This window comes from Leucopleurus acutus (genome assembly GCF_964270905.1).
Source record: "Leucopleurus acutus genome assembly, chromosome: 9".
Lineage (NCBI taxonomy): Eukaryota > Metazoa > Chordata > Mammalia > Artiodactyla > Delphinidae > Leucopleurus > Leucopleurus acutus.
In genome coordinates this window covers 34,111,025-34,137,836 of record NC_139144.1, presented here as the reverse complement: position 1 = coordinate 34,137,836, position 26,812 = coordinate 34,111,025, and the positions used below count along the sequence as shown (strand labels likewise).

At 41.3% G+C, this 26,812-nt stretch overlaps 1 pseudogene across 1 annotated transcript; it reads right to left on the bottom strand.

The window, feature by feature from the left end:
- Positions 1-320: 320 nt before the first annotated feature.
- LOC309966252 (ferroportin-like) lies at positions 321-26,012 on the bottom strand (annotated as a pseudogene). Its single transcript has 6 exons — positions 25,913-26,012; positions 13,673-13,740; positions 10,434-10,593; positions 8,811-8,936; positions 6,869-7,108; positions 321-587 (listed from the first exon to the last, which is right to left on the bottom strand). The product of its transcript is annotated as a ferroportin-like (transcript).
- Between the last annotated feature and the right edge of the window lie 800 nt (positions 26,013-26,812).

Genomic DNA, 26,812 nt, shown 5'->3' with positions numbered 1-26,812 from the left:
AGGACAATAAAAACCTGAAAACGTTGAATTGTGTTGGCAAAATTAAAACAAGCCCCTTCAAGTTGTCTGGAGTGGAATCTGAGTTGTTAATGGGCATGCCACGAGTCAGACCCCAGTCAAACTCTGGCTAGTAGCCATCGCCCCAAAGATGCATTTAAAGCAGTTGATGCTATTGCCAAAGGTGATGGTGACATAATTGCTCTCAAATGTAGCAGTGGAACAAGGTAAGCACCCAGTAGCAACTCGGGGAAATCACGGGAAACAGTGAGATGGGGCCAGTGTTAGTAAGGCTCTGAGTGGTCAGAGGTGCTGCCTACCTCTCAGGTTGAAGTGCTCTTCTTTGCTGTCTTCTGAGCATGGGCATTTGTAACCTTACACTTCCTTGCATTAAAAAAATACAGCACAAACAGGATGGAGGTGAAGACCAGCATGCCGAACACGCTGCGGGGCCAGCGTGACCAGGACGAAGTGGATGAGGTCCGTGAGCTAGTTCAGGGAACACTGCACACCGTTCACAGCCCCTCGCTCTGTTTCCAGAATGTTCTCCTGAAGAAGCTGGGTCACAGTGAGGTCAAAGGACCAAAGACCTACAGGGCAGCAGTGTGGGGGAAGAAGAAATGGAAAGAGATGTCAGAGACCTCGGGGAGGATTCTGGCTCTTGCACTGACTGGCACCGTCACGCTGGGTAAATGAAGCTTTCGGTGGCTCAGTTTCTCGGCCATGAAATGGGACTCTTTAGACCCCATCTCACTGGAGGATTACATGAGACGGTACTGTGAAGTGGGCAGCATCATGCCTGGCACGGTCAATAATTTGTGGTAGTATAAATTGTATTTTTGAATCACCATCGCCACCATTATCACTAGGTAGCGATATGACTTCATGTTAGATGTATCTATTTATGTCTCCATTCCACTCCAAGAATGGTTCGGACAGAGAGCAAAGTCTTGAGCTTCACCTCCTGCTCCAGTTCCGCGTGTTTCCTCTTCCCTCCTGATCTGGCAGAGGAGGAATGAGCTTCCTCTCCCCTCCCCCACCTTTAACCACATTAAGAGGCTACATTTGATTACACTTCAGAAGCCTCAGGACCTGCCGTACAGGCACCACATAAGTCAGAAACCAGGTGGCGATGCTGTCCTTGAGGGCCAGTCCCGGGGGCTCTTGTGCCTGCTCCCAGCTTCTGCCTATAGCTTCTGCCTATAGCTGGTTTCCTTCTGGATTCTCCCTGAGATCCAGCGCTGGCCCTGCAGAGGCCTCTCGTGTGCCTCTGTCCTGATCTCTGGACTGAGCTCTGAACTCAAGAATTATTTGGGTTGAATATGCCGTGTCCTCCAGTGTCTGCCTTTGCAGAGCATTGGCCAGGCCTTCTGTCCTCCTAGGCTGCCCTTGTCACCCTGCGGTAGCCCACACCTGGGACCCTGGCCCAGGCTCCCCACTCTTCTGGGCCGTCCCAACCACCCGGCATGGCCTCGAAGCCTCAGGGTTTGGTCTGCCAAAGGACTCTGACCTGGAGCTCACCTATAAAACCCACACGCCTGGCCCCTAACAAGCAGTGCCGACAGGTCAGAGGTATTTATAAAACGCTGCAGCTGCACAATGTGCAGCTCTGGAAGTGAGGGCTGATCCTGCACTGACAGAATTATTTGTAAATTGAGGGCATACGGAGTCGCAGTTCTTAGATTTTCAAAAGCAAAGTGACTTTGGGGTAATATGTCAAATCCTGCTGTAGCCAGAGTTCTGTAACTTCCTTTCCACTAAGAATGGAAACAAGTATATACTGAGCCAATGTCTCGGGTGAGCTCTGTGTCTGGGGATCCGTGGTAGACAGCAAGGTGGCCACAGGCCACTGGTCCTGGTGAGACACACGTCATCACGGCCACCAGGCCTGACCATGCTAACCACGCTAACACAGGGACGATACTATATCCTTTGGGGGCACTGGTACTTTTATCGGGTGCAGTTTTGACCACACCACCAACCCTGGAGTGATTTGTAATTCTGCTGGGAATAAATGTGAATGGCATTCGCTGGCAGTGGGTATGCGGGATTCAGTCAGCATCCGTGTCACTCGGCATCGTGGTTCTCGATCTCACTGTCCACACCACACTCCACGCTCACACAACAACGCTCGTGAAAGCACCACAATCACAGCCAAGATATAAAAATGATGATGACGACTGAAGATGAGAGTTAATATTCATTTTTAACAAATAGCTCCAATACCTGTGCCTTTGATCCTCTCCTTCCACCACCCGCCACGACACTCTCCCTGATGGGTAGGTACTATCATTACTATCCCGTCTTACAGACAAGGAAACAGGGACACAGGGAGCTTAGGTAACGTGCGAACATCATGGGCAGCCTGGCTCCACATCCTGAGCTGTCTCCCTTGTGAGTGTCAAAGGTGTTGTGGTGCGTCTGGCATCCTTATCAAGGGTCAGCAAAAAGAACTGCTATTGGGCTTCCCTGGTGGCGCAGTGGTTGAGAGTCCGCCTGCCGATGCAGGGGACACGGGTTCGTGCCCCGGTCCGGGAGGATCCCACATGCCGCGGAGTGGCTGGGCCCATGAACCATGGCCACTGAGCCTGCGCGTCCGGAGCCTGTGCTCCGCAACGGGAGAGGCCACAGCAGTGAGAGGCCTGCGTACCGCAAAAAAAAAAAAAAAAAAAAAAAGAACTGCTATTGCCATAGAGAAAAGCCCGAAGTTTCTCTCGTACTGAATGCTTCTCCAGACTGTAGGCATTGCCAATGAGATTTCACGTTCTCTAAATGTGATGTTTCCTTTGTGTCAGGAAGAGCCAGTTGGACTTCTTTTTTTTTTCCCCCTTAGAAATAGTTTATTATCATAATACTATGTGAATTGTGTAAATCTTAAATGGCCAACCTGCTCTCTGTCGTTCATGCAATTAAAGGCTGGGAAGTACAAGCCAAATAGCCTAATAAAAGATAATTCACCTGTCAGGTCCTTCACTTAAAATATTTTAGAGGTTGGGTCATCTCCAGATGAAAGAACAGGTTTCTAAATCAGCTATTTGGAATTAGGAACAGTTCCTTTCTCATACATGCACATTACATCAGAGGAAAGAGGTTCCCAAGCTAGCCCGTGGTTTTATAACCTCTGGAATTGGACTGACAAAACTCTCATTTCTCCTCTCCCAATATTCTCAAGATTCTGTGGACCAAGGGCTTCTGGGTCTCCTTGACAGAAAGCAGAAAGGTATCCCCAAACCCCATGCCCCCACCCCGCTGTGGGCCCAAGGGTGAGAAGGGGAAGCTCTGAGCCCCAGGAGGGCAGGGACCTTGCAGGAGCCCAACACCTGGAGTCGGGGCTGAGGTTCACAGCAGAGGCAGGCAGGGAGATGCTGAATGAAGGGGGAAGACACGGTCGGTTCAGCCTTTGATCCTCTCCTTCCACCACCCGCCACGACACTCTCCGCTCCCTCATTTTTGCTCTGGGGATGGGGGATCCCCTGGCTCTGAGCTGTGGCCTTGAGGTTGGACTGAGGGGAGGGAGCAGGGCTTGGGCAAAGAAATGATGCTCCTGGGTGGAAACCGGATCACAGGGAGTCCATGTCTAAGAGCAAGGTCCAGACTCTTCCCAGACTGGGCATCTGCAGGTCGAATCACTCGGGGCCAATATGCTGTTAATCCCCGTCAGTGTTGATACCCAATATGTTGCTGCTGAATTCATCAGGCATAAAATAACCAAAACAATTTTTTAAACACCCTAACCAAATCATATATGTCCTCACTGCCAGGTATGAATGACATTTGGTTGGTGGCAGAGTTCCAAGACCAAGCTCTCAGGGGAGACAAGCTTGCAGATGTTCAGAGTCAGGCACCCTGTCTCTGGGAAAGGATTTCCCTCCCCTTCCCCAGGCAGCTAAGGAAAGCTCTGGCGCCACCAAGCTGTCTTCTTTCCCCTCTCCCCATCCCACTTCCGCGGGGAAAGGACCCAGGTCAAAATATTCCTTCAATGTGGATGCCATTTGTAGCATTTACATGCTTGACTCCTGGAAATAACTATTTTCACTTCCCCAGATCTCCACATCTCCACATTTCGGCTTTTGCACAACTTCCCACCCCGCCTAGAGCACTCTTCCCTCTTCATGTCACCTGCCGAGCTTGCCCTTCAGGGATCTCTTAATTGTGCCTCCCACTGGAAAGGCTTCCCCGGCTCCCAAGACCAGATTTGGTATCCCTCCTATGTGTCTCCAATCCTCTGTCCTTCTCTAACATAGCTCCTGTCACTTTGTGTTGTTGGCTATTGCTATTTACTCACTCTTTGGTCTCCCATCCAAACTGTACACTCAGTGGGGCTAAGACCTTGTCTGATTAAACCACTCATGTATCCACAGTGTCTAGGACAGTTCTTGTCACATAATGGGTTCTTAGTGAATGAATGATGAAGACTGACAACGACACACTGGTGAGACCATGAAATGCTTCTACGATTACTTAGCAACATCACAGGCTGCAGAATCCTGTGCCACACATGACCCACCGCTCACAATTCCTGCCAGGATCACACCCGAGAAGAGCAAGGTGATGGAGATGTAAGGGAAGTCCCAGAATTGCTCTTGAAAGAACCCAGACTAAGACAAACAGTAAATGCAGGAAGGTGGACACTGACAGGAGAGGGAAGACACGGGAGAGAGTAAAAGACAAAACTGCACATGCTTGAGATGTGGTAATGAACTCTTGGAAAGAGTGGTGGATATTTCCTCTGGTTATTTTTCTGAAGAAGCAGATATTCATGAAAAGGAAATGAAAAATACCTTTCCATCTTCCAGGACAGAATAGGCAATGATTGCAAACAGATTTTTAAAGTACATAACAAGTTGTAAGAAGTATTTAGCACAAATTAAGACAAACTCCAAAAAGGACTAGAAGAGCCAAATAAGGCCATGAAGGAAGGAGAGAGGGTCAGGTATGCTAAATCCACTCTAGCCCAAGAACTGTGGGAAGGGTGAATTTGGTTATAGAAAAGAATTTATTGCCATAGCAGGGTTTTTTTGTAAAGATAACAATAACAATGAAAAAAACAGCCAACATTGCCTTAAGTTCTACTCTATGCAGAAGGAAATAGGGCTTTATGTAGACTATCTTATCTAATCGCTTCCCTAGGGCTTTATGTAGACTATCGCTTCCCTGCCATCAGTTCTGTTATTTTTATCCTAACTTTACAGATAGTGAGACACAGTGAATTTGAATAAATTAGCCACACATGGTCACACAACTAAAAGTGATAGATGGGAAGATATAGCTCGTCCTATCTATCTATCATCTATTTACCTATCTATCCATCCATCCATCACTTAAATATGTATATCTATTTACCTATATCTATAAATACTTATATTTTATCCATACAGTGAGATCTGGTGAGCTTTAATTGCAAAACAACTTGAGAGAAAATATAATTATAAGAAGTCCAGGACCTGCACAGCAGGAGGAAAGGCATCACAGCCTGAGGGGGGGCCTCGGAGTGTGGAGTTCTGGAGTCTGGACAGTCGGTAAAAGAAGCCTACCCATCTTTCCTCAAGAAACTATACCAAACTGAATTAGAATTACCTCATCTTAATTACAACTGTCCAAAGTGATAATCTCACTTGTCCAGTTTAAGTCAGGTGTCAATACCAGGCTTACTCAATCATGCCTGACAGGAGACCATCAAGAAGGAGGATTTTTCTTGTCACTTAAGAGCACAATTTGGGGACCATGGATCAAGAATGTGGGAATAATGGGAAGCTATCTAAACTGGTCAAATTGGAAAAATCAACCCTAGCTTTCAGTACAGTATTAGACATCACAACTGCAAGACCCTCATCTCTATCTGTTTTTAGGATTCTTGAGTTTATTGATTGAGATAAAAATATGACTTCATTTCATTTGTCTTAAACTTAGCTTTTGTTTGAAACTGACTTTACCAACTCAACTTCTGTGCTTACCTGAAATGTCTATGATTTGCAACTTAGTTTCACATAATCAACAATAAAGCAAAATTGCTTAAAGATACAATTTTTGAAAAATTATTAGCCGACTGGCTGTATTTTTTCCATGATTGTTCTCCCATTTGGTACTGTATTACATTTCTCTTTAAAATTCTCATGCTTAAAATAAAGTAATAGGTAAAAATAACCATAAATAAAGTGAGCATCCATTTTCAGAGATATACCAATCCAAAAAAAAAAAAAAAGAATTCCAGAAAGAGAAACTGAGGTCAGAAGCAATGCCTGGGCTGTGTTGCCCAGGCAGATGGGCAACATTGTCAATAGGCAGGTATAGCTCTTATCTTGAGAGAATGGGGTCATATTTACTGGCAGGTTTACTTTTCTGTCATCCTCATCCTGATGATAAGCAATTTCTGATTTAAAAAACACTGCTGATAGCAGGGATGGCCAATTTATCTATTGTCTTGACCAAAAAACAGCCCATATTCCCTGACATAGTTGTCTCTCTAGCTTAGCGTCTTTAGGAAAGAGGCTTATGATAAAATAGGAAGGAGTATGCCCTAAGGACCATGGAATAGGTTTTGCAGGCTGTAAACTGCACGGTCCCCAGGGAGTGCTACTCACAGTGGAAACTCACTTAATGGAGCCCCTGGAGTTGTGTAGTGTACAGCCTGTGTAACTGTACACGGCAGACCCCCCTGCTTCCACCAATGACACCAACCATATGAACTGAATAACAAATGGCACTATTGGAGCCTTCTCACTTCTCACTGTTTGAGGCACATTTGCAGACAGAATATTAAGATTATAGTTAGACACAAGCTCTGAAAAGAAGAAATGAAGCATTGACATAAAGGAGGGGAAAAAAAAATAGCAAGAGCTGTCTCTGAGTTTGCATTGCCTTGAATGTTCACAGCCTCCTGTCGCCTTTCTAGGAAGTGCCCCTGTTTGTCGCTGGGGTTTTACAGCCAATTGGGGAACTAGTTGAAAAACCCTGGATAGAAATAGAAACTCAACAAGAAGTGAAACCAAGCTCCATCCAAGAATGAAACCACAACCGATCACATGAGAGGCCCATGTCATCACCTGGCCCATGAACAGGGGAGCAGATATATTGATGATCTGGTCCAGCCGCCAGACAGCTGCATTCATCCCTGTAAGTGACAGGACGGAAACACTGCAACTCAGTGCAGGAGTCTCTCCTCCTGGTGAATTTAATGTCGTGTATTTGCTAGATTTGCGAGCCCGCACTGGGTGAACGGCAGTGAAAACAGGAAAGATCCCTTTTAGTCTGACTAGAGATTAATCATAGGATTTTCAACCTGGAAAAGACCTCTGAGATCAGTTCTGTTAGAATTTGAACAATTAACCAAGGAGTAAACTGAGGGCTAGAGAGATTAGGTAACTTGGAATTATTACAACTCCTGTCTCAGCACTCTTTCTATCACATCCCACTGTCCGAACAAGAATAGTATTAATAGCCATTATGACTCACACGTTGACAGGGCAGAGAGGGAAAAAACAGGGGACGAAGGACAGAAATAGTTGAATACTCTTTGCTACACACATAGTTCTAAGCCTTCTACACATATTCATCTCACTCAACCCTTGCAACAACTCTAAGGGGTCCGTAGTATCTCCCTTTTACAAATTAAGAAACTGAGACATAAAGAAGTGAAATTAATTAAGGTCACAGGGAAGGTAAATGGTGGAGCTGAGATTCAAACCTAGGCAGTCTGACCCTAAAGCTTATTCTCTTAACTATTCCACCATCATTAAAGAACATATTTACAAGATGATTTTTAAAATTAGAATAAACCTCAGATCTGAATCTGTGCTTTATTTTAGATTTCTTTAAAATTAATTAAGAGCAAGCAGGAAGATTTTCTTTTACCCAGAGACAGGACACTTTCAACACCATGTCACCTGGCTTGTACTGACATAGCTGTTTTATTTTGGGTGTCGTTATTTAAGTCACAGTACATCCAAATAAGTGTAGTTTAGAAGAAAACATGATTATAAGGGGCTTCTACACTTTGTAAGGAGTATATTTTAATAGAGCCCTCTGTAATAGCTTCCTTTATCTTGGCTATCAACTCTCATGAACGTTTTCTAGCCAAGAGTACCAACTGCACAAATACAGGGTAAGACAAGATCTCCTGCTTTAGTTTGGCAATTTGAATATCTCACAATGAAAATGATCCAAGTTTTATAAATGGAAGAAAAAATAAAAAGATGCCAGATTCTTCCATTTAGCTCCATTATTGAAAAAAATGATTCTACCTCTCATTACTAGTGATTTGGTGATAATCAAGTCACACTTGGGGATGAATTTTCTGGGGAAAGTAGAAGCTTATCACAGACAAAAATTACAAAATCTTTTAATTCACTTATTTTTCAAATCTAAAATGACCAAAGAACCTCTGTAATATATTCAGAGGGATTTCTCTCCCGAAAGTATGGTCTATATATCCTTTTGATAATAACAGTCTCATCCATTTCTTACATGCTTCCCATGTGCAGATATAGTGCTAAGTGCTTTACAAATCCTGTATGTCACATAATCCTTCCCAAAAGTGAGCTGGCGGCAAGGTGGGGGGTTGTCATAATTTCTCTCATTCTACAGATGAGGAAAGTAAAGTCTAGAGAAGTTAAGTAACTTGCAGCTGGTAAGAGCCATAGCTGGTTTTAGCTGCATTCAAATGCAGGTCTCTTTGACTCCAAATACCTTCTATTAAATGCTACTTTCCTGCCTTTCTCGGAGCGCTAATTGTCTCATCAACTCTGTTCACTAAATCAGGTCTACTTCTCAGCAGATTAGAGAACATGTGATGCCCTGTTATATCCACAGCTCACCAGCCAGCTGGCCTCTGTTGTCACCTGTGAGGCTTACAATCCAGTCCTTCTGAATGGTGTTGGTCAGTGCTGTGCTGGCCAGGTTCGCCAGGGCTGCCAGGGTGATCACAGCTGTGAAGCAGACCACTGAAGGAAGGAGCGTAAACGGAGTTTGGAACCCAGGGATAGACTTTCTCAGCCCATTGTAATACATACAGTTACTTATCTGACAGTTTGAAGAGCATCTAAATGAACCCAAAGACTTTTGAGAGAAAGAGGTTCAATGCAGGTTTGAAGCCAAATGTTGTTGTATTTATTCTCAGCGTTTTCTTCCTCCCACCCCAGTAGCACCAGATCCGGTGCTAATCTGTACCTTGCAGACAGAGACTCTGCTGTTCTATTGCCTTCATGACTGTGAGATTTAGACTCTGACTAACAAATTAGGGGTAAGGAGAACACTGGTGAAAGATTAGCCAGATCCCAGATCAGTGAGCAGGGCCATCCAGAGATGACTCACTGAAGGGCATTCTGGTCTTGCCTGTGACATTCACTCTCGTAGCACAGGGGGGAGATGGCAGACACTCACAGTGAACCAGCCTTGCCTTACTTGCTCCAGCTCCCTTCTGTATGAGAACACAAGCATCAGGGCCGCACAGCCGGTGGTGATAGAGGCATTCTGAGTGAAGAGCAAGACATGACCAACTGCAAAGGGAAACAATATTTATTCTTGGTTTTAAGAGACAGGTTACAATTACATCATCGTTTAATGCAGGGTGACTGCAGTTGACCAAACCCCTGTGCCAACCAGGGTTATCATTCCCATCAGCAATCATAGGCTGAGTAGGAAGCAAAGAGCAGGCTTGTGTGCTCACTAAAGGCAAAGCCTTTACAACCAGAAGAAGAAGAAGAAAAAAAAGCTGGGTTTTGCAAGCAAATGAAAACATGCTTTGAGAGTAAGACGATATGAAAAGGAGGATATTAGATAAATCAAAGCACTTACATTTTTCTACTGATATATCACACTCTTCTTTAATTTGTGACTGAAGTTATCAACATGGCCTAAGGACCAACAGTCCAGATTTTAAATAAGTTAGCCTTTTCAGTGCTGTGCTTTCAGAGAATGCCTTGCCAAACCTCCTAGGTGAAATGAAAACAATCAGGCTGACTGGTAATCAAAAGACTTGGAAAAACTTAGGAAATCCTACATTCTTCTTGGGTAAAGGAAGGTTAAAGAGATATTAGAGGGAAAAGCTAAAAATGGATTGACATTTGAACAAATAAGTCTCCAGATAGTAATTCCCAGTTTAGACAGATTACTTGGTATAAAAGTTATCTTTTACACATAGAAATTGTCTTTAATAGAAATTACATGAGTATATTATACATAGGTAATACCAGAGTATTAAAATGAAACATGTTTTTAGGAATTTAATATTAAAAATCTGTGATGGATAAATATCTAAAAACTACAATAAAATATTTTAAATATAGTACCAGAGAATGACAGAAAGCTGGATACCGCTTTTTCTAGTTTTTAAAACTTATGCCCTGTCATTATTAAGTTCATATCTGTATTTTATTTCACTAAGTAAACCAAAAAAGCTAGTGAGGTCATAATTTACCATATCATTATATATGTATTACCTTTTTTTCTTGGTTTCCTGTTGATCCAATCATCAATTAATACCCAAAATATTAATACAGATCCAGCTACCACTAAGCCAAACACTGCTGTTAGTAGAAGACTGTATCCATATAATTTTATCAGGATCACAGATATGGCAAAGTGCCACATTCAGTCTCCCTGCAAGGCAGTAGAAGCAAAGCATGTTTTAATCATTGACCTAAAAGATGGAACAAAGTTAAAATCCAGAAAGATGCATTTCTCTCAAATGACATGTAATATGCAGAATTTAAAACCAGAATGTCCAAAGTTACACTTTTATGTAGTACAAGTATAACATTTTTTTTTTTTTTTTTTTGCGGTAGGCGGGCCTCTCACTGTTGTGGCCTCTCCCGTTGCGGAGCACAGGCCCCGGACGCGCAGGCTCAGCGGCCATGGCTTACGGGCCCAGCCACTCCGCGGCATGTGGGATCTTCCTGGACCAGGGCACGAACCCGTGTCCCCTGCATCGGCAGGCGGACTCTCAACCACTGCGCCACCAGGGAAGCCCATAATTTTTAATGCAATACAATTATACTTTAAAAAACTGAACAGAATGTTATTTTAAAATCTTAAAACACCAAAAAGTCAAGAAGCCCAGGAGAGAATGTCAGATGAACACTTGGAGAACATGAGAAGCCCAAGAATTAAGCCTAGGTTACCCTGAGGTATCTGCTGATTCAGAAGAAACAACTGTGAAACAGAACTGCAGTTTTAGCAGCCTCAGAAAGTCAGAAGATGGAAGTCTATGCTCACCAAAGACAAAGATAAAAATAGTTCTTACTTTAGGCTGAGCTATAACTCTACCCTTAGGGTAAGTCAGAGTAAACTACAAGTAAGCTAACCATTGCATGGACTTGTAGTCCAGCTTTACCTCATCTGATGACCCAGAAAACCTCAAGCCTTGAGCTTGAATTAAACAGGTTCCAAATGGCTACTGCTCACTATGCATCTGGGAGAAGCATTAAAATCCTCTCTAAAAGAAAATACTATCATCTTAGGCTTCAAAATACTTCTACAATAATTTTATTTTTATTTATTTATTTTTTGGTATGTTAATATTTATTATAATAATTTTAAAACACAATGCCCAGCACACAAAGATAACCAGTCATATAAGGAAATGAAACACTATGAGCAAAATCTACAATAAATAACATACAATAGAAACAGACCTATTGAGACTTCAGATATTTAAATTACCAGACACAGGCTGTAAAATAATAATGCTTACTCTATTTAAAGAAATAAATGCCAATTCTGACAATCTGAGCAGGGAATTGGAAACTGTAAAAAATGATGTAGTCAGTTTGAAAAAGAACTAAAGAGAAATTCTAGGACTGAAAAATATAGCAATAGAAATTAAAATTTAAAATTCAATTGATAGGTTCAATAGGAGGTTATAATTAAAGAAAAATTAGTTAACTGTAGATATGTATGAAGAAAAACCCACAATAAAACACAGAAAGACAAACTGAGGGAAACACGGTAGGAACAAAAATGAAAAAGGAGAAAAAGAAACATATAACAGGCCAGACAAATAGAAAACACAAAATAACATGGTAGATTTAGCGTAAATATATCATAAGCTACCAATAAGTATAAATAAACTAAATGTTCAAATTAGAGGATAAAGAGTGACAAATTGGATTCAAAAATACAGCTAGATGCTATTTACAGGAGACACATTAAAACAAAAGAATAAGAAAGATTGAAGAAAATGACAGATAATTAACCAAAAAGAATCCATGTCACTGAATTGATACAAAAGTAGGCTTTAAGGCAAAAAAAAGATTACTGGAAATAAAGAGAATCATTTCATAATGATAAAGGCTTAATTGATCAGGAAGATATAAAAATTCCAATTTTGTATGTACCTAATAACAAGGGCTCAAAATATATGACTCAAAAATCTGTAGAGTTAAAAGAAGAAATAGACAATCATTGTGGGAGATTTTAACTCACCATCTCCCTCTTGGTAATTGATAGAATAAACAAAAAATATAAATATATAGTAAGAATATACACTTATATATATATTATATGTTATATATGTGTGTGTGTTCTACGTAAAGTTTACATAAAAAACAGTGTACTTGACAACTTTAGAATACACTTGCTTTTTAAGCACATGAAACATTTGTACAAATCAACAAAATGACCAGATAATGGATCTTAGAGCAAATCTTATTTTCAAAATACTGAACCATACAGAGAATGTTCTCTGACCTCAAGGCAATTAAGCTAAAATCAATAAGAAAGAAAATCAGAAAATCCTTATATGTTTGTAAATTAAGGAATTCGTTTCTAAATAATCCATAGGTCAAGCTGGCAATCAGAAAGTACATTATAAAATATTTCAAACAGAGTATATCAACTTGTCAGATGCTATTGATATACTGTTTAAAGAGAAATTTATAGTTTAAAATGCATATATTAGAAAAGAAAGGCTGAGTTTAATGAGCTAAGTATCTATATTAAAAAGTTAGAAAAGGAACAGCAAATTAAACCCAAAGAAAATAGAAGAAAAGCAATAATAAAGGTAAGAGAAGAAATCAATGAACTAGGAAAATGAACATACAATAGAAAAGCTTAATAAAGCCAAAATCTGGCTCTTTGGAAAAACTAATAAAATAAACTGTGGTTTATTATGCAATGAAATACTACACAGCAATAAAAAGTAGCAACCCAGGGCTGTTTGCAAAAACATGGGATTACATACATAATGTTGAGCAAAAGAAGCAAGATAAAATAGAATATATACGGTAGAACTTCATTTATGGAAAGTTCAAACTAAACTTGAAATTAACTCAACTATATCATTTAGGGATGCCTACATCAGTGGTGAAACTATAAACAAAAGCAAGGAAGTAAATGCCAGAAAAGTGGGGCTCCTGGCTACTTCCCTTTGTGAGGAAGGGGTATAATTGAGAAGGACCCTATGAGGGACTTCTTGGGTGCTGGCTACATCCTAGCTTTTGACTTGAGTGGTGGTTTCATGTATTCACTTTATAAGTATTTGTTATAATTGTTCCATATATATATGGATATATATATACATGATGCACTTTCCTCTATTTGTGCTACAGTTTGTAATTCAAAACATTTTTTAACAAAAATATACACACATTTTGCATCAGTTATTTCGAGACATTCTAATTGTCTATTACAGTTCTCTTAACCATTCAAAATATATTAATTTCATTTTGATTCATCTTACCCGTATTGATAAGGCACAGCTTACATAAATCAAAAATCTTGGACTGATGAGGTAGGTCAAAGTTGCTCCTAAAACACATATTTCCAAATGATAAACATTATGAAATAGTAAAAAAAAAAATTATATATATATTTTTTTACTATTTCATAATGTTTATCATTTGGAAATATGTGTTTATATTTCTTTAAAGCAAATTTTGCCTGTTAACTCAGAGAAAGTGAAATCCTGTTTGGCATGAGTTTGCTTTCAGACACTAGCCTGGTGCGAAATAAAAACACAGGCAACAGAAAAGCACATGGTTTTGTTCAACAAGTGAGAGGATTCTCAGGGCTTCTGCTTTGTTTTCCTTTGATTTATTTGCCATTGAGTGACCACTAGGGAAATATTTAACCATATCCCTTTTCTCGCGTCTAGAGATGGAGTCAGAGAAGTAAGCAAGCCATTGTACTGAGATATGTGCTTTAAAGGAAGTAGCCCAGAGTGTGATGAAGAACATAGAAATGGCAGCCACCCAACCTGGGAAGGCAGAGCAGGGACTTCAAGGGGACGTTACCCCTCAGCAAAATCTGAGGGCCAAGAGGGAGTCACTAGGAAGGAGGTTTGAGGGTGGAGCTAGCTTTCTAGGTCAGGAGAACCATGGGTTCGAAGGTCTGGAGAAAAGAGAAAGCAAACTGCAAACAAGAAAATCCAGAGGCTGGGGTGTAAAGTACCAAGTCAGAGAGAGTAGGAAGTGGGGAGGATGAAGCAAGTGCAGGGGAGATCCCTTCTTTCCAGAAAGAATAGGAAAGAGAGGCCGATCATTAAAGCCACTGGGCTCCTCTGTGGATGCCCAGCTGCAGGGGCCTCATCTCTGCAGGGGCCTTTCAAACACACCCACTACACCTGCTGAGCTGTGGGTCTGTCTCAGCTCTTCACCCAGGAACCCTCTCCTGCTTCCCTCCTGCCCATCTTGACCATCATTCTTTATTCTCACCTTTCTGACACCCTCACCAAAATAGCACCTGATCCCCATCTGTGCCAGCCACTGACGTCCCAGTCTTTCTGGTCTCTCGCTGCAACCTCCAGTGTGTCTTCCTCATTTTAGAGAGCCCATCAGCTCCCATCACCCTCCACCTACCTGCATTGCTATAACTTCTATACAGGCTACCACCAATTTAAACAACCCTCCTCCAGAATAGCCCTGATATAGTAACAAGAATTCCTTGCTTCCTTCCTTCCGTCCTTCCTTCCTTCCTCCCTTCCTCCCTCCCTCCGTTCCATCCCTGCCAGCCCTCTTTTATGTATTCACACATTCAAAACTTAATGAGCATCTACTATCTTTCAGGTATTCTGCCAGGCACTAGAGATAAAGTGGTAAAAAAAAGTTAGGGTTCTCACTCTTCTGTTATCCAGGGATAACAAACAACAGACAATGACTTATAACCTAGTGTGATGAGTTTCCTGTTAGACAGGGGTGGGTATCACCCAGTCACTCCACAAGCCAGTCATGGAGGAACTATGGCAGGTCACTTAGGAGGCTTTCTGGAACCCAAAGGGCAACAGAAGGCACTGAGGAAGGCTGTCAAAGTTGGACATACCATCTCCTGACACAGGAGCACCACCCAGCCACGCAGCTCAGTGCTGGAAAACTAGTGCCTTGGGTCCTTCACATGTGCAGATAGCACCAACCCTGTGGCCTTTCCCCAGGTGCACCTCCACTCTTCACCACCTCAGCAATGCCTGAGGCATCAGCACTTTGCTATCCACATCACAGCCCAGCAATGGACAAATCTTCCAGTGACGGTTACTGCACTGAAGAGCAGGGTCTTTGGCTGGTAGCCCAGTCTGCTCTAGGCCGGCCCTACTGGCCCCCAGCTACTAGAAAGAATTTGTTGCGAGCTGGCCCCTCACATCAGGAATTCTCTGGATTGTTATTCAATCTTCCATCTGGCCCAGTGAGAGGAGAGGTTCTGGCCGGGGGTACATTACTCGCCATTGGCTGATCTCCCTTCAAATACGTTATCACTAAACATAAGCAGGGCCTTAGGCTGCCCACCCTCACACTGTGTTTTTCTCGTCCATTTACTTTCCTACTTTCCTGATTTCTCTTCTCTCTTGGAACATTTCCCACCCTCACTCTGCGCTGATAGCCTGTTTGCTAAGCCACTAAAGATATAAAAGCAGTGGAAGAGGACTTCCTTCACTTCCCACCATTACACCTTCCCACCTGCCCACACCTGTGGCTCCACCTTTACCTCCTGTTTCTATGGGCGCCCAGCAAAGCCACTCCTCACCACACCTCTCTCTCCCATCCTCCAGGACATTGATCCTTTTTTTTTTTTAAGTGATGTGCCCTTACTATATTTAAGTTAAAGAGAAATGTTTCAGACTTCCCTGGTGGCACGGTGGTTAAGAATCCGCCTGCCAATTTAGGGGACCCAGGTTCAATCCCGGTCCAGGAAGATCCCACATGCCACGGAGCAGCAAAGCCCGTGTGCCACAACTACTAAGCCTGTGCTCTAGAGCCCGCGAGCCACAATTACTGAGCCCGCATGCTGCAACTACTGAAGCCTGTGCACTTAGAGCTCCACAACAAGAGAAGCCACCGTGGTGAGAAGCTCGCGCACCACAACCAAGAGTAGCCCCCGCCGCCACAACTAGAGAAAGCCTGTGCACAGCAACGAAGACCCAGTGCAGCCAAAAATAAATAAATAAGAATGCAAAAAAAGAGAGAAATGTTTCATATAAAACACTGGGGAGAATCACTCAAAATATTTATCCTAAGCATTAAATCTAAATTTGGAGGTAGAATAGTCACGTGGCTTCTATCAGGATTGGGACGTCTCCCAGGGGTCACCACAGGGAGACAGGCAAGCCATAGGCTACAGTGCAGCCCCAATAAGATACTTGAGTCAGGGACCCTGGGTGGGGGGATGGGGTTGGTGTTGGTTGACACAGTAGAGAAAAGGGGGCTCTTGGGCCTGCTCCAAGCCAGCCCTGCCACAGAGCCCTGGTGTAGCAGTCAGTGTCACAGTCAGCCACATCCAGAAGTTACCCAGAAACAGGGGACAGCCAGCCATGATATACCTGAGCACAATGCCAGCCATTAACACCAAACGCTAAATCATCAGACAAATGTGCCATTGTGGTCTTGAGGGACATCTGGACACGCAAAGACCTTCTGGCCCAGGCCAGGCAAGGCTATGTCTGCCTCCCAAGGACACATGACTATGGCTCCCAGTGATGGTTAGGCGGCTATTATTGGTCTGGGGATTCATTTTAATCCATCTACAATGAGTGTGCAGCATTCTTTCTAAAAGAAAGCCTACTTTGAGGGCCAAGGGCTAGGGAAGAGGACAGGAGGGAACTCTAGTTAGGACTATTACTTGATCTGATCAGGACTTGCATTTAAACAGCCCAGATGTCGAGATTATCTTATATTAGCCTCACACAGGTTGGGGAGAAAGTAGAAGTTAGAACAATTGCTGAAAGCTTCTGGTTTTCTCTTTATTAAGTCTGATGACTCAGACTGAATTGGGGCTTTTTGCAATAGGCAAGCATATCCTTCTTACACAAATGAGAGAACATGTAACTCACCTATCACAAAGCCTTGCAAAGAGAGGACACTAGATCAACTGTGGCTAAAAATAGGATGAGCGGTAGTATATATTCTATCCTGCTGCCTAATGTCCATCACAATGAGGACAAGCTTTAAAAGCAAACTGTACATTGAAATGTATTATAAAACTTGAAAGTGAAACAAAAGATAGATTTCAAGGCTGGTTAGAGTTTCTATTTCACTGGACTAAAGAGACCCTGTCCAGGAAGACAAGAAAGCTAAAGTCTCTTTTGGGCACCATTTACTTTCCTGTTAAACAGCAAAAGGATATAGTGAAGAATGAATTTTGGTTCTACTTTCATTTAAAATCATTTCTGTTACCTAGTAAAGCAGAACCATATCCTCTCTAGAGAAAAAGAGCATATGTTTAACAAATGGGAAATAGCTGCCGTTTCCCCGTTTTCTGTTAACAGAACGTCAATCTTGCTCTGGGAGACAGTGCATCCCTAGCCCCAGGGAATGAATCACAACTGATGTAAGTCACTTATTGTGATGGCATTTCCCAGACCCCCTGTAGCTAGGATTGGCCTCTGACTGTACTAGCCACTGAGGTGGAAGGAGAAGTCTCCTGGGGGCCTCTGGGAAAGATTTTGCTTTCTTTTTCTTTTTTTGCCAACATCTATTTTTTTTTTTTTAACTATACACTTACTAACAGGTGTGAGATGATATCTCTTTGTGGGTTTTTTTTTTTTTGAAGTATAGTTGATTTACAATATTTCAGGTATACAGCAAACTGATTCAGCTACATATATATATATATATGTATATATTTATATATATATATTCTTTCTCAGATTCTTTTCCATTATAGCTTATTGTAAGATACTGAATATAGTTCCCTGTGCTACTCAGTAGGTCCTTGCTGTTTATCTACCGTCTATTTAGTAGTGTGTATCTGTTTATCCCAAATTCCAAATTTATCCCTCCCCCCAACGCCAAGATTTTGCTTTCTGATAAAAGAAGCAAATGCAAGAGGAGAGCTTGCTTTTGCTCTTCCCCACCCACCGCTTTGCCTTTGACTATGGCTGTGATGCCTAGAGCTGTAGCAGCGGCCTCGCAGTCATAAACTGACACTGTCAGAAGCCAGTGGGCTGAGGGCGACAAGGCAGATGGGAAGAACAGCCGGGGCCTTGAAGGCATCACTCAATTGCTGAAACAACCCTGACTGGATAACTTGTACACTTCTTGTTTAGTAAGTAATGAAGGTTCTTTGAGATTCAGACCTTGCCAGTTGAGTTTCCTTTTGCTTGCAGCCAGAAACATTTCCAACTGATACACAGACCTCTAATGACTGGTTCAATGACTGCCCATATACCCAGTATCGAAATTTCACTATTGCTAATATGTACCATATTTGTTTTATCTCTGTGTGTATGTGTATTTTCAATATATGTTGAAATTAAGTTGTCGATATCATAACTTACCCCTTCAGCACCTATCTCCTAAAAGTAAGCACATTTCCCTTCATGACTACAAGGCCATTCTCTCTCCTAAAAATATTACTAATTCTCTGATAGTATCTGAGAGCAAGTCCATATTCAGTTTCCTTTATTATCCCCCAAACATCTTTTTGTAGTTGGCAAAACCTTCCATTTAAATGGTACAAATGGGACTTGGGGTTTTGTTTTACTTTTTCTTCTTCTTTGAATCAAAAAGAAAGATCGGGACTTCCCTCGTGGCGCAGTGGTTAACAATCTGCCTGCCAATGCAGGGGACACACATTCAAGCCCTGGTCCAGGAAGATACCACATGCCGCAGAGCAACTAAGCCCATGTGCCACAACTACTGAAGCCTGTGCACCTAGAGTCTGTGCTCCGCAACAAGAAACAATGAGAAGCCCGCGCACCGCAACGAAGCATAGCCCCCGCTCATCTCAACTGGAGAAAGCCCGCGTGCAGCAACGAAGACCCAACGCAGCCAAAAATAAATAATTATTTTTTTAAAAGATTAATTTAAAAAATATATATAAAAAATAAATTTAAAAAAAAAAAAAAAGATTCATCACCCCCTCCTCCTGCCACGACAGAGTTTCATTCTTCAGCCCATGATGGCTTCTGAGCTCAGGAGAGCCTGGCAAGACTTGAATAAAGCTTTGGAATTAAGACTGTAACAAATCACCTCAGCCATACATCCTTCAAAAGCGTTGTAAGAATTCCCATTTGGAAGCTTATTTGGGCTTGGGTTCCTGGTTCCTAATGTTCTTATCGATCAGACTTTGAGGCAAAGGACTACGGACACGAGTGTGGAGTCAAGCTCTCTGTGCGGCAGGCTGCTCTGATTTGGGGACCTAACTTTATTCCCCCTCCCCGAATGACCCTCCACATCCCACTCCACAATTTACATGTTAACAGTGGGACAAAATGAACAGGGGATGGCATTTTTTACCCCCAGTTGTAGTAATTACAATACTAATTGTGTATTTGAACTACTCAACACCCTTTATAGTCGACACTCCTTATAAACATAATTAGGAAAAAATTCAGATGCACCCACACTCTGAGAGAGATGGGTCAACAAAGCTAATTGTTTTGTGACATGTAAATTAATGAAATCAACAGTGGTTTTTGCAGAACATTGTTGAGTAAAGGACAAATGTTGCTTGATTATCTTTGTTTATTTTTTTTAACCTCCAATTTTACTTAATTAAAACCATTATGGGAGATTGGTTCAAGATGGCAGAGTAGAAGGATGTGCACTCACTCCCTCTTGCGAGAGCACCAGAATCACAACTAATTGCTGAACAATCATCAACAGGAAGACACTGGAACTCACCAAATAAGGTACCCTACATCCAAAGACAAAAGAGAAGCCACAATGAGATGGTAAGAGGGGCGCAATCACAATAAAATCAAATCCCATAATTGTTGGGTGGGTGATTCACAAACTGGAGAACACTTATACCACAGTAGTCCACCCACTAGAGTGAAGGTTCTGAGCCCCACATCAGGCTTCCTGGGGGAGCCTGGGGGTCCGGCAATGGGAGGAGGAATTCCTAGAGAATCAGACTTTGAAGGCTAGTGGGATTTGATTGCAGAACTTCGACAGGACTGGGGGAAACAGAGACTCCACTCTTGGAGGGCACACGCAAAGTAGTGTGTGCATCGGGACCCAGGGGAAGGAACAGTGACTCCACAGGACACTGAACTAGATCTACCTGCTAGTGTTGGAGGGTCCCCTGCAGAGGTGGGGGGTGGCTGTGGCTCACTGTGAGGAAAAGGACACTGGCAGCAAAGTTCTGGGAAGTACTCCTTGTTGTGAGTAACTCCCAGAGTCTGCCATTAGCCTCACCAAAGAGCCCAGGTAGGCTCCAGTGCTGGGTAGCCTCTGGTCAAACAACCAACAGGGAGGGAACCCAGCCCCACCCATGAGCAGTCAAGCGCATTAAAGTTTTACTGAGCTCTGCCCACCAGAGCAACACCCAGCTCTACCCACCACCAGTCCCTTGAGTCAGGAAACTTGCACAAGCCTCTTAGATAGCCTCATCCACCAGAGGGCAGACAGCAGAAGCAAGAAGAACTACAGTCCTGCAGCCTGTGGAACAAAAACCACATCCACAGAAAGAGAGACAAGATGAAGAGGCAGAGGGCTATGTACCAGATAAAGGAACAAGGTAAAACCCCAGAAAAACAACTAAATGAAGTGGAGATGGGCAACCTTCCAGAAAAAGAATTCAGAATAATGATAGTGAAGATGATCCAGGACCTCAGAAAAAGAATGGAGGCAAAGATCGAGAAGATGCAAGAAATGTTTAACAAAGACCTAGAAGAATTAAGGAACAAACAAACAGAAATGAACAATACAATAACTGAAATGAAAAATACAATAGAAGGAATCAATAGCACAATAACTGGGGCAGAAGAACAGATAAGTGACCTGGAAGGCAGAATGGTGGAATTCACAGCCATGGAATAGAATAAAGAAAAAAGAATGAAAAGAAATGTAGACAGCTTAAGAGACCTCTGGAACAACATTAAACACAACAACATTCGCATTATAGGGGTCCCAGAAGGAGAAGAGAGAGAGAAAGGACCCAAGAAAATATTTGAAGAGATTAGAGTCGAAAACTTCCCTAACATGGGAAAGGAAATAGCCACCCAAGTCCAGGAAGCACAGAGAGTCCCAGGCAGGATAAACCCAAGGAGAAACACACTGAGACACATAGTAATCAAATTGACAAAAATTAAAGACAAAGAAAAATTATTGAAAGCAACAAGGGAAAAAGGACAAATAACATACAAGGGAACTCCCATAAGGTTAACAGCTGATTTCTCAGCAGAAAGTCTACAAGCCAGAAGGGAGTGGCATGATATATTTAAAGTGATGAAAGGGAAGAACCTACAACCAAGATTACTCTACCGGCAAGGATCTCATTCAGATTCGACGGAGAAATCAAAAGCTTTACAGAGAAGCAAAAGCTAAGAGAATTCAGCACCACCGAATCAGCTCTACAACAAATGCTAAAGGAACTTCTCTAAGTGGGAAACACAAGAGAAGAAAAGCACGTACAAAAAGAAACCCATAACAATTAAGAAAATGGTCATAGGAACATACATATCGATAATTACCTTAAACGTGAATGAATTAAATGCTCCAACCAAAAGATACAGGTTCGCTGAATGGATACAAAAACAACACCTATATATATGCTGTCTACAAGACACCCACTTCAGACCTAGGGACACATACAGACTGAAAGTGAGGGGATGGAAAAAGATATTCCATGCAAATGGAAGTCAAAAAGAAAGCTAGAGTAGCAATACTCATATCAGATAAAATAGACTTTAAAATAAAGAATGTTACAAGAGACAAGGAAGGTCACTACATAATGATCAAGCGATCAATCCAAAAAGAAGATATAACAATTATAAATATATATACACCCAACATAGGAGCACCTCAATACATAAGGCAACTGCTAACAGCTATAAAAGAGGAAATCGACAGTAACACAATAATAGTGGGGGACTTTAACACCTCACTTACACCAATGGACAGATCACCCAAAATGAAAATTAATAAGGAAACACAAGCTTTAAATGACACAATAGACCAGCTAGATTTAATTGATATTTATAGGACATTCCATCCAAAACCAGCAGATTACACTTTCTTCTCAAGTGCACATAGAATGTTCTCTAGGGTAGATCACATCTTGGGTCACAAATCAAACTTCAGTAAATTTAAGAAAATTGAAACCATATCAAGCATCCTTTCTGACCACAATGCTATAAGATTATAAATGAATTACAGGGAAAAAAAATCACAAACACATGGAGGCTAAACAATACATTACTAAATAACCAAGAGATCACTGAAGAAATCAAAGAGGAAATGAAAAACTACCTAGACACAAATTACAATGAAAACACGATGATCCAAAACCTATGGGAGGCAGCAAAAGCAGTTCTAAGAGGGAAGTTCATAGCAACACAAGCCTACCTCAAGAAACAACAAAAATCTCAAATAAACAATCTAAACTTACACCTAAAGGAACTAGAGAAAGAAGAACAAACAAAACCCAAAGTTAGCAGAAGGAAAGAAATCATAAAGATCAGAGCAGAAATAAATGAAATAGAAACAAAGAAAACAATAAAACTAAAAGCTGGTTCTTTGAGAAGATAAACAAAATTGATAAACCATTAGCCAGACTCATTAAGAAAAAGAGGGAGAGAACTCAAATCAATAAAATTAGAAACGAAAAAGGAGAAGTTGCAACAGACACCACAGAGTACAAACCATCCTGAGAGAATACTACAAGCAACTCTATGCCAATAAATTGGACAGCCTGGAAGAAATGGACAAATTCTTAGAAAGGTATAACCTTCCAAGACTGAGCCAGGAAGAAATAGAAAATATGAACAGACAAATCACAAGTAAAGAAATTGCAACTATGATTAAAAATATTCCAACAAAAAAAAGTCCAGGACCAGATGGCTTCACAGGTGAATTCTATCAAACATTTAGAGAAAACCTAACACCGATCCTTCTCAAATTCTTCCAAAAGATTGCAGAGGAAGGAACACTCCCAGACTCATTCTATGAGGCCACCATCACCTGATACCAAAATCAGACAAAGATACTACAAAAAAGGAAAATTACAGACCAGTATCACTGATGAATATAGATGCAAAAATCCTCAAAACTACTAGCAAACAGAATCCAACAACACATTAAAAGGATCATACACCATGATCAAGTGGGATTTATCCCAGGGATGCAAGGATTCTTCAATATACGCAAATCAATCAATGTGATACACCATATTAACAAATTGAAGAAGAAAACCATATGATCATCACAATAGATGCAGAAAAAGCTTTTGACAAAATTCAACACCGATTTATGATAAAAACTCTCCAGAAAGTGGGCATAGAGGGAACCTGCCTCAACATAATAAAGGCCATATATGACAAACCCACAGCAAACATCATTCTCAATGGTGAAAAACTGAAAGCATTTCCTCTAAGATCAGGAACAAGACAAGGATATCCACTCTCGCCACTATTATTCAACATAGTTTTGGAAGTCCTAGCCACGGCAATCAGAGAAGTAAAAGAAATAAAAAGAATACAAATTGGAAAAAAAGTAAAACTGTCACTGTTTGCAGATGACATGATACTATATATGGAGAAAGACACCACCAGAAAACTACTAGAGCTAATCAATGAATTTGGTAAAGTTGCAGGATACAAATTAATGCGCAGAAACCTCTTGCATTCCTATACACTAATGATGAAAAATCTGAAAGAGAAATTAAGGAAACACTCCCATTTACCATTGCAACAAAAAGAATAAAATACCCAGGAATAAACCTACTTAGGGAGACAAAAGTCCTGTATGCAGAAAACTATAAGACACTGACGAAAGAAATTAAAGATGATACCAACAGATGGAGAGATATACCATGTTCTTGGATTGGAAGAATCAACATTGTGAAAATGACTATACTATCCAAAGCAATCTACAGATTCAATGCAATCCCTATCAAATTGCCAATGGCATTTTTTACAGAACTAGAACAAAAAAATCCTAAAATTTGTATGGAGACACAAAAGACCCCAAATAGCCAAAGCAGTCTTGAGGGAAAAAAAAGGAGCTGGAGGAATCAGACTCCCTGACTTCAGACTATACTACAAAGCTACAGTAATCAAGACAGTATGGTACTGGCACAAAAACAGAAATATAGATCAATGGAACAGGATAGGAAACCCAGAGATAAACCCACACACCTATGGTCAACTAATCTATGACAAAGGAGGCAAGGATATACAATGGAGAAAAGACAGTCTCTTCAGTAAGTGGTGCTGGGAGAACTGGACAGCTACATGTAAAAGAATGAAATTAGAACACTCCCTAACACCACACGCAAAAAGAAACTCAAAATGGATTCGAGACATAAATGTAAGACCGGACACTATAAAACTCTTAGAGGAAAACATAGGAAGAACATTCTTTGACATAAATCACAGCAAGATCTTTTTTGATCCACCTCCTAGAGTAATGGAAATAAAAATAAACAAATGGGACCTAATGATACTTAAAAGCTTTTGCGCAGCAAAGGAAACCACAAACAAGACGAAAAGACAACCCTCAGAATGGGAGAAAATATTTGCAAACAAATCAACGGACAAAGGATGAATCTCCAAAATATATAAACAGCTCATGCAGCTCAATATTAAAAAGATAAACAACCCAATCAAAAAATGGGCAGAAGACCTAAATAGACATTTCTCCAAAGAATACATACAGTTGGCCAAGAAGCACATGAAAAAGCTGCTCAACATCACTAATTTTTAGAGAAATGCAAGTGAGAACTACAGTGACGTATCACTTCACACCAGTTAGAATGGTCATCATGAGAAAATCTACAAACAACAAATGATGGAGAGGGTGTGGAGAAAAGGGAACCCTCTTGCACTGTTGGTGGGAATGTAAATTGATACAACCACTACGGAGAACAGTATGGAGGTTCGTTAAAAAACTAAAAATAGAATTATCATATGACCCAGCAATCCCACTACTGGGCATATACCCAGAGGAAACTGTAATTCAAATACACACATGCACCCCAATGTTCATTGCAGCACTATTTACAATAGCCAGGTCATGGAAGCAACCTAAATGCCCATCGACAGACAAATGGATAAAGAAGATGTGGTACATATATACAATGGACTATTACTCAGCCATAAAAAGGAATGAAATTGGGTCTTTTGTAGAGATGTGGATGGATCTAGAGACTGTCATACAGAGTGAAGTAAGCCAGAAAGAGAAAAACAAATATCATATACTAACGCATATATATGGAACCTAGAAAAATGGTACAGATGAACTGGTTTGCAGGGCAGAAATAGAGGCACAGATGTAGAGAACAAACGTGTAAACACCAGTGGGGGAAAGTGGCAGGGCGGGGTGGTGGTGTGATGAATTGGGAGACTGGGATTGACATATATACACTAATATGTATAAAATGGATAACTAATAAGAACCTGCTGTATATATTTTTTTTAAAAGCCATTATGCTCAGAAGAACTTGACAGCTTCATATCGCTGATGTCAATGCGGCAGTACTGCCTCCGCAGGGGCAATGTGCCCCCTTTCTCAAGTAGAGCTTACTAGAATATGTGTAACTGGAGACTTACCTAAACGACTCTTCTCTCTCTTCATCTGCCTGGTGCTTGCGGTTCTAGTCCCTTTCTCCTCATTTCCAGAATTTTCGGTGTCATTTAATTCTCCCACCATTACTACATGTTGGGAGAAAACGATTTCAAATAATGAAAAATATATTTTAACTGGTCATAAAGTGGTAGAAGTCAATGTGTTTTAACTTAATTCCATTGGATTCCTCAAAAAACATTAATATTTCATTCATTTTAACTGCATAAAGTTAATTGTATAATCTGTTAGAAGGGCCTTATTGCATATGAATAAAGTCATAGCAATTGCTTGTGAAAGTTAGAGGTTTATTATTAATGCTCAAAACCCATTATTCTGGGGGAAACATTCAGCCAGCTCTAATCAGAGACTCACAAACTTATCGCACCCAAAAAATGGTTAAAGATATGTTTTGACTAAATTATCTGTGTCACCATTCAACCCAGGAACAATGGTGTAAGTAATTTCTCCCTCTTTAACATGTTATTTTTCCAACTTTTTCAAAAGGGCACATTTCTTAAGCTTGAAATAACTAATGCAAGTCATAAATAAAAAGTTTTGTTATGTTTTCACAATCATATCCCCAAGAAACAAACGCTTGCTTCTGCTAATTACTATTTTACCTCTAAAAGGAGTGAAAGCAAGGAATTTCTAAAATTTTAACATTCTGCTTACCGAACATAGACAACAGGAAGGTTTGGATGCCCCCACTGGACTCCCAGAGACCGTGTAGAAAGGATGAATCACAAAGCAGTGCCGTGAACAGCTTGGGAACCACATCTGGGCATTGCTACCACAGGCCGCTTTGTGCAGAAAGTGTTAGACATGCAAATGTTTCCTGTGGGCTGTGGAAAGAGAGGCCAGCAGTTTCTGCCACCTGTGACCTC